Consider the following 10,017-nt stretch of genomic DNA (forward strand, 5'->3'; position numbering starts at 1 on the left):
CAGCTTACACACATATCTATAACTTTAATTGAAATTCAGTACAATAACGAAACCATTTTAATTGGATCGATGTATTGCTCTCCAAATAAGCCTTTCTTAGTTTCAGAACTTGATGCAATATCCTGTATATCAAATAATTTTATAATTGGCGGTGACTTCAACGCTAAGAACATTGAGTGGAATTCACGCGTAACAAAAACCAGAGGTCGCATACTCTCAAAACATGCTGACAAGCACGGCTATCAAATCTTAGCTCCTAACAAACCTACTTTCTACCCTCAAAATGCAAATCATAAACCAGATGTACTTGATGGATTTCTTTTCAGATGTAATACTGTACCCCTGTTTATAGACACTTTACAAGAACTGTCCTCTGATCATAACCCTGTTGTTTTAATCATTGAAAGAGCAACTACTGAGAGGCTATTTCCTCAAGCTTTCTTAAGCAGCATGGATTGGTCGTCCTATCGGGGATATATTTCACAATCAATTTCTGCTAATCCATTGATTACAACAAAAGAAGACATTGATGAAGGAATTAAAATCTTTGAAAATACTTTGAAAGCAGCAAAATATGCTTCACTAGAGAAAGAACCAATACAAAGTTATCTCCATCAAAACTCGAATTTACGTCTACTAAGAATGGCTAAACAGAGAGCTCGTAAGCGCTGGCAAAAAACTAGATCACAAATTGACAAAAACGTATATAACATTATGAAAAATAGAGTGCACAAAATGGCACTAGAAATCAAAGTTTCGAAATTTGAAAAAGATGTTGCTGATGCAGGACAGTCAAATAAAATTTGGACAATCACCAAACGGTTAACCAAACATGATTCCTACTCTAAAAATCAACCTTTACATGGCAAAGATGGCCCAGTTTATAAGACTTGTGAAAAAGCTGAACTGATAGCCGATTGTTTTGAGAACCAATTTAAACCTGCTAATGAATGTGACAGCTTAGTTGAACATTATCGCCATGTCGAGGAAACTGTCAGCACATTCCTACTATGTCCCGTATCCCAGTACATTTGTTTAACGAGCCCGTCAGAAGTCAAAACCATTATTAAACGCCTTAAACCAAAAAAGGCACCAGGTCCTGATAAAATTAACAACATGGAACTTAAAAACTTACCTAGAAAGGCACTTATGTATATTACCAAGCTTTTCAATCAGTGTATAGCTCATCGATATTTTCCAGATGCTTGGAAACTTGCATATATTACTGCCATTCCCAAACAAAAGAAAAATCCAAAGGTTCCAGCAAATCGCAGACCAATAAGTTTGATTAATGCCCTTGGCAAAGTATTTGAACGAATTCTTATGACCAGACTTCTACAAAGTGCACCAAACCTTATTCCACCCTATCAGGCTGCATATCAACAAGGTCTCTCTACAACACACCAACTGCTGCGTCTTGTTGAACAAACAACTATCGGTTTCAACAACAGAGCTACTACCGTAGCAATATTTCTCGATGTCAAAAGTGCATTTGACTCTGTGTGGCATACTGGTATAATTTATAAATTAATCCAATCAGAGGTTCCTGATGCACTGATTCATATTATTGTTGATTTTCTTCGAAACAGACGTTTCTGTGTTAAGGAAGACGGCTGTTTATCAAGACAAAAGAAAATTCAAGGAGGAGTTCCGCAAGGCTCAGTACTCGGCCCTTACTTATATTGTGCATATACTTCAGATCTTCCAGAAACTGACGTCACCAGGTTAGCCTTATATGCAGATGATACACTAGCATACACTACACATCGTAATGCCGATCTAGCCATTGGTCGACTTCAACGGCATGTCCACCTTATAGAAGAATGGTTCCAACATTGGCGCTTAACTGTAAATACAATGAAGAGTCAAGTCATAGCCTTCAGTAGAACTCGAAGTGTACCACAAACTAAACTCACACTGTATGGTACTGCCCTTGAATTTCAGGATTCTGTTAAGTATCTTGGAATCCATTTGGACAGTCGTCTGTTATGGCATACCAACATTGCAAATATACGAGCAAAAACAATAGCAAGAATGGTACAACTGTATCCCCTTTTAAAAACACGTGCATTGTCAACATCTAAAAAAGTAACAATTTATAAATTGCTGATTAGATCAGTGCTTTTGTATGGTTCTACAGTATGGGGATACGCACCTAAGACAACATTAGATCCCATTCGAGTTGTACAAAATAAAGTATTACGTGTAATTCATAACAGCGGGTGGTACACAAGAAACGAAGAGATACATCAAGATCTAAAAGTGGAAAGTATCCCAGTTATCATTAGGAGATTCGCTGAAACATTTTATAAACAGGCACATTCCCACCAAAATGTGTATGTATCAAAACTAGGAACTTATAACCCTCAGTACTACACAAGACATCGTACACCTTTGTTCCTCTTCTCATAGTTATCTGTCAAATTTGTGTTCATGCTGTTCATCCTGGTTATGACGGGAGTGCAGCATCATAAATGAACTACCTCTCAGCAATAAGTAAAAGTAATTAGGAACAGTCGGGAGATCACCCAAGATTTCGATACTGTATCCAAAAGTTGACGAATTTAAAAAAAAAAAAAAAAAAAAAAAAAAAAAATCTACAAACAAATGGCCGCTCGTCGGCTGTTCAATTTGGGAACGTAACACTAGCGCCAGTGAGCGGTCTAGCGGTTATTTAGTAAGTCTATGTTCCGATCTCGATCAGGAGCTAAATCCTGTTTCCAGAACAAGATAATCGCGCTGAGGCACGGCCCAGTGGACGAAAGTAACATTTTAGTAGACTTTGATTTCGAATCACCTTGAATTATATTATTTAGGAAGTCGTGATAGCTTCTGCTGTGAAATTTTGTTACCCCTTCCATTGTATTATATGAAATAGAAACGAAAATGAATTTGGCTACTATTAGACGTAGTGGAGAAATTTAATGCAGATGTGAGAAAAGTAACAAAGAAATATATTGACAAATGACAGACGAATTATTCATATTTCATATATATATATATATATATATATATATATATATATATATAGAGAGAGAGAGAGAGAGAGAGAGAGCAATAGAAGGCTGCTGAAAGATTTTTCATTTCAATAAATAATGGATTACAAACTGGAACTAGTTTATTTTTCAGATTTTCAATTTCAGTCTCCATTACGACGCTATCGTTGAGTTAAGGTTGATTTTAAAATTGTTTTATTACAAAATAATATAAATTTTGGCATGATATAAATTTTATAGGTTATAAAATGTCCTTTCAAAATAATATAAATAGTAATGATATAAATTGTATCAGTTTACATTGTAAAGCATATAACAATTTTAACAAATAAATTCCCATATCAAGCTGGAAAAAAAAAAAAAAAAAAAAAAAAAAAAAAAAAAAAAAAAAAAAAAAAAAAAAAAAAAGGCAGAAAAGCGATGAACAAACATCAAAAGAAAGTATGAACTTTAGGTGTTGTCCAGGAGGGAAACAAACATATACGTATGTACATAGAGAAAGTTCTTTCCTCTATGGTAATTCAGCTGTTGACCAGACGGGATGTATAGTGAGGATCACATAAGTTCAGTTCCCAAACAGCCAATATTTCCGTCTTGTCAGCGTTGCCAACTGTTACCAGATATCACCACATGTAGTAAAATCACGATCATATGTACTGAATGACTTCTTTACTCACCATACTTTACCTTTATGTTGGAAGGTTATTCTAAATAGTTTCAATAATAATTTCTAATATATTTTCGTAGGCAAACTATATGAGAAATGGAGGAAATGAATCACATGAGAAGTGTATTGCTATGTTCTATTCTTTTATTCCTTTACATTATTATTAGTATTAGCTTTAATAGGTTACTAGACGTAAATATACAACAAAGTATAGTATATAATATAATATTCAAGAATCAAATCTGTTCCAAGACCAATTAAATTATTGTCACTTCACTTCAAAGATTCCAGTGTACATATACTGTACTTCCTAAAGGTAGATAAATTAATAACCAATTGACTTTTGGTTGGAATTCGAATGAACTTCTGATTATCTTTTGAAGTTAGTAAGGAAATGGATAACACAGCTAGGCTAAAACTGAAATAATAATAAATCAACTTACAAAAATAATTTTGGTCCTTAAAAACCATAAGTAATTTCACTTCTAGATACCTTTTTAAAGATTTCATTTGTTTGTAAATTGCTTAATAATGTTACACTTACGAAATGGATAACACAGCTAGGCTAAAACTGAAATAATAATAAATCAACTTACAAAAATAATTTTGGTCCTTAAAAGCCATAAGTAATTTCACTTCTAGATACCTTTTTAAAGATTTCATTTGTTTGTAAATTGCTTAATAATGTTACACTTACACTTATTATTTCTGCAACTCCACGTCTGTCATTGAAAAAATGTACGATACATAACTGTGAAGTCTCTTTTTGGCTCTTGTGTCCTAAATTTAAATAAGAAAAAACAAATGATTCAAGAAATGTGAGTTGGTGAAAATTAAGTACTCAATTAATAAAATAATTACTACCAAAAGAGTATTTTATTAATTCTATACAAAAGATGGATTACACAGAACAGATGGCCAGAAATCATACATTTATACACCACATACAGCATGAAACGATCATCCAAAAATGCTTTTTGTACACAATAACATCTTTCAAACGAAGTGAAATAGCCAATAAGTTCAATAAATATTACGCTAATAAGTAATAACTATAATTAATAATTATCTACAAGCTGTAAAAGGGAATAAAATAGTATATTGTTGAAATTAGGGGGTTATGGTTTATTACGTGTATTTATAATTTTAATTACTTTTTCTACATTTAATTATATTTTAATTTCTATTAGATTAGTTGGTGGTGTGGTTGTTAGTTTTATCTGTGTACGTCAGACTATTAAGCAAAAACTGAAAGAAATATTAAATCTACAATCTACTTTATATAACAATATTTAATCAAGAACTGAATATTACTATTAATTTAATAACATAAGACCCAAAACATCTCCAAGTCCAGACAATACACATGCTGATTTTCTTAAACATGTTGGCAAACAAGCAAACTCACTACTTTTATCTTGTAATCTCATCTAAAATACAATATCTGTCTGGAGAAAATCTATCATAACATCAATTTTGAAAAGCAATTATTCAACTAATATCTTTTCGAGTTATCGACAGATACCACTTACTAGTATGATAGCCAAAATTATGGAAGAGATGATTTCATAGATTGAATTGGTTCCTGGAATCTAGTAACTAACTTTCATTTTATTGGGTTGACTTTAGAGAATTGCATTCAACAAATGGACAGATTTTAAATTTTAGTCAAGATATTAAAGATATTTTAAACAGAAAACAAAACAACTTAACAATTTTAATTTATTTTCAAGGATCATATGGCTCTGTAGATATAAATCACTTAAGAAATTGCAAACTTAGGGTGTCCATGATAAAGTGTTACACTGGGTCAGTGACTTGATTATTTGATTCATTGTCACAAATATGTAAATAGAGACAGATTCATCTGGGCTTCCCACATGGTTGTTTTCAGGAATACATTTTCCAATATTAATGTCGATGGTCTAACTAAAGAAATAGATCTTATGATAACCTCATCATTTGCTGATAATATAGTTGTCTAGAACAAAAAAATCACAGTCCACAAATATTAATAAACTGAGCCAAAATCCCAACAGACTTTTTGACTCTACTTGGAGAACTCAAACTTGCTCAATTAAGGGAAACTTTACTAATAAAACACAATCCCAAGTTATTTGAAAATGAATAGTATATAAGTTAACTTTAACAGATGATGTTAAGAAATGTGATACTTCTCCAGACATTTTAAAAATCATTAGAAACGATAAATGATCTGGTCAGTGAGTGACTACATACAGTAATTTTTATAGATGGATCCTGTTTACCAAGCCATAGATGTAGTGGTTTGTAGTACAATACCAGTATATTCCCTTTTACAGGGAATTATATTCAAACACTTGTTTGCCCCATTTTAACCGTGACAATGCTTTTTAGTTCTTTTAAATATTCTGGTTATTGTATTGTGTTTAGTGAAAGATTTTAGATAAGGGCGCAAATAGCCATAGTAGCTGACGCGCCCTTTTTAAACGCCACTAACTAACTAACTTCAAACACCGACTAATTTTGATAGTGAAAATTTAGATACACTTTTAAGCTTACAAAATCTCCAGTATCAACTTCATAAATCTGAGAAGGCTGTCATACTATCAGATTCAAAATCAGATATTCTTGCTGCAGTATTGGACGTAACAGCATGAAATCTCAATATTTTACAGTGTTTTAATATTTTAAGCAAAATGGTCGAATTACATCGACGACTGGTACTTCCGTGGATCCATGAACTTTATGGAGTGGGAGGTAATGAGGTAGCTGAAAGGTAGCAAAATTACTGTAAGGTTATCTATACCTGCATCTTACCACATTGTTAAAAGAATAACAAGATCAGAACATGACAATGTGGTAACAAAAATCAGAATGATTCTAAAGCAAATGAAAAAATTGCAATAGGCCATCTGGCATCTGCTCCACCATGGAGAAAAATCCTCAGAAGAAACCAACTAATCAGACCAAATGGGGGATCCAACCTACCCTCGAGTGCAGCTCTGAATTTGCAGGCCAACGAATCTACCGACTAAGCTACATTGGTGGCTCCACTAAAAATATGAAGTACATGACACTCAGATTATTAAATTGTCAAACCTAAACAATTATTCATCAGTTAAGCTATAAAATATAATACATAGCAAGCAAGTTAATTCAATTTAAAAGTATAAACAATTCAATCAGTTGAAATATACAGAAATTGATAATACATATCATGCAAATTACTTCACATTACAAGCATAAACAATTCATCACTTGTGGTATACAGCCTACTATTTAATTAACAGCACATATAATTCATCAGTTAAGCTATAGACCTACAGTCTACTATTCAATTTACAGCATATATAATTCATCAATTAAGCGAAACAAAAATATAGTACAATACATAGTAAAAATAATACACCTAATTTAATAACTGAACTTCTATGAAAATCTACAGTGGCAGTACTCATATCACAGGCCATGATTGTTTCAAATATTTACAAAGAACTCATATTTCAGAATCTCCCAGTGCCATTTCTGAAATCTCAATGAAGATATGGATCATTGTCTTGACTGTCCAACTTTACACAGCTTTCAATCATCTGGTTAAATATTGGAGTGCAAGATAACAAATGATATCAACTGCTGAACACTTGGTATCAATCAACCAACAACTTCATTACATTAAGGGGGGAAAAAAACTGAAAGAATTAATTGTATATAGACACAACACATAAGACAAGGCCCTTCAGAACAGTAATTGGCAAGGCTCTGTTGTTTTAGGATTCTTATGTAGATTCAATTTCACCTGAAAGAAAAAAGTAGCATCTATAAGTATGCCTAATTATGAGAAATAAGAGAAACGGTTGCAATAGTAGTAGTAGTAGTAGTAGTAGTAGTAGTAGTAGTAGTAGTAGTAATAATGATACTAATGATAATAATGATAATAATAATAATAATAATAATAATAATAATAATAATAATAATAATAATAATAATAATAATAATAACAATGACTGTAAAGTATGGAAATTAATATTGCAATGTAATATCAAAAGGTGATTTCATACCATCAACTCTTATCATTTAGTACAACAAATCTATTATATTCAGTTGCAATCACCAGTAGCTGTTCTTTCCTCCATTTTGTTGTTGGCTGATTTTTCACAAGTCTGCTATGATATGCAGCACTATCCATGACAATAACGCATTGCCCTAATGTTCTCAGGTTAACAACTGTGTTTGCACCCACTTCTCAACTACAGGGCTATTCATAGCACTATGGTAGTCCTGACTTTTCTTTCAATTGCATGAAAAAATTGAATCAGCACCTGCAATAAAAATTATACCTGGGCATATAATTACGTCACATGAATTCACAGCATTTAAATAAAGAAAATAAAACATAACATAACATGACATGACATGAGATCCTCTTTGGTGAAAGGTTTTCCCACGTTTTTATTTAGTCACCAATTTTTATATTTTTGTACCCTGATTTAAAAAATTACTCTTGCCAAATTTATGTAAAATATAAATCAATATAACTTACCGAGTATAAATCCACCTTTCGTTCCGGCATCTAATCTTCCACCCTCATTTGTTGGTCTACGAATAACACCATTCATGTCACTGGAAACTTCACCTGGTTTATTTCATGAATAAGTGGGTGATCCTACTTAAAAAAAATAGAGAGAGAAAAGCAATTCACATTGACACTCTAAGAGACACAAAAATTTTTAAGACAGGAAAACCGTTCAAGAATTTTATAACTAGCCTCTAGTTATAATATGAAACTATTAATTGCAAAACATGTTGTTCCCACCTGAATTCATTACTAGTAGCTTATATTAATTGCAATTTCATATTCCACATAAGTGTTAACCTATTTGTTAGTAAAAAATTCAATCACTCAATGTCTCACAATACATTGAAATTTACCATTCATAAAAATCCAAGTCTCATCCAAGAATACTACGGGTTTAGGGTTCTCACGCTCCACATTTCTTATTTATTCTCTTAAAAACGAATAACATCACTTTCTCGTACATGTGTATAAGGATCCCCTTTGCTCCATAGAAATTTCATCTCTTTCAAAATTTTTTTCACCGATGATAAGGATACTCTAAATAAATATGTTTCATAATCATCATTCATATGTTCCAGAACTTTTGCTGCTGTTAGTACTTTCCCTGTAACAATAAATGAAAATTATGCCATATTTTTATACATATGACTAATATCAGAATTACATTGCATAAATCAACACAATAATTCCTGTAACTTCCCTACCTTTATGTAACTTGTCATAAATAAATCTCGCAATTGCATCTTTCGTAAAATCATCAGCATCAGTCACTGGATGTTTACGTAGTCTATGTTTTCCTGATGTCACAAGTGGGGTCGCCTTCTGTGAATTTGTTATCACTTTCCTAGCTGTAATAACAAACAATAACATAACACTTCTAAAAATTGTTATAACATAAAATTCATGCATGATACCAACATTTACAGCTATATGAATAGAAAATGATGAACATGTTAGGTTGGGTCTATAATAGGTTTAAGTAGGCTAATATTTAGGTAATTCTCCAGAAAATCTACATCAAAGAAGGCATAATTTTATTTTGTTTAATTGATTTCTGTGATATTTACATAGCGATAAACACGTGGTTTTAGTTCACAGCCACAAATACTTTCAGCACAAAAATCCTTTGACACTTACCTGTATATTCTAATGCACTGTTGTAGTCTCTCCCTCAAACTTGTTACTAATTACCAATATAACATGCGAGAGGTCCAGGACGAAGAGAAATGGTTAGTTTCCCAGTAGTGCGTCCTCGTCCTCTCGAGTGTTATATCTTAACAAGTACTTTGGATGGGGTAGCTTTTCTGAAGAAACACCATATTTAATATTACTTAGACCAGTCATGAATAAATTATTCAGCCAGAGTCAACGTTCCTATGCTTTATAGAGTATGTTATATAGTTATTATATAAAATTGAATTATTTTTAAGCACCATAACAGGCCAACATTCATGTAATATTTGCTGCAATATCAAGTTGATAATTACAATATGACTTGTATTTTCTTCGGCCGATGTGGCATGTAAATTGTGATCTGAACGGTTAATTTAATACCAAAAGAGAAAACTGGAAATTTACTTTCGTGCTGTTTGATTACTTGTTCGTCTAATTTGTAAATGTATTTAAGCTATCACCTACTGCAGTATTACAGTATCTTAAATGTATTTAGTTTGGCAATATGAAAATCACTGACTTGATTAAACATCTAGGCCTAACCTAAAAATTTGCTTTGTTTGACCATAATCATGAAATTATTAGTGCAAACTCCTAAAACTGAATACCACTTTGAAATGTAT

At 32.1% G+C, this 10,017-nt stretch overlaps 1 long non-coding RNA gene across 2 annotated transcripts; it reads right to left on the bottom strand.

Moving 5' to 3' along the window:
• Positions 1–4,233: 4,233 nt before the first annotated feature.
• On the bottom strand, positions 4,234–9,063 carry LOC138700113 (uncharacterized). Of its 2 annotated transcripts, none has more exons than XR_011332216.1 (5): positions 8,926–9,063; positions 8,575–8,825; positions 8,186–8,311; positions 7,757–7,964; positions 4,234–7,441 (listed from the first exon to the last, which is right to left on the bottom strand). It is a non-coding gene; the product is annotated as an uncharacterized lncRNA (long non-coding RNA). The 2 variants fall into 2 exon arrangements; XR_011332217.1 differs by having other exon boundaries at positions 7,704–7,964.
• Positions 9,064–10,017: the final 954 nt, after the last annotated feature.

This window comes from Periplaneta americana, chromosome 5 (genome assembly GCF_040183065.1).
Source record: "Periplaneta americana isolate PAMFEO1 chromosome 5, P.americana_PAMFEO1_priV1, whole genome shotgun sequence".
NCBI classification, from domain to species: domain Eukaryota; kingdom Metazoa; phylum Arthropoda; class Insecta; order Blattodea; family Blattidae; genus Periplaneta; species Periplaneta americana.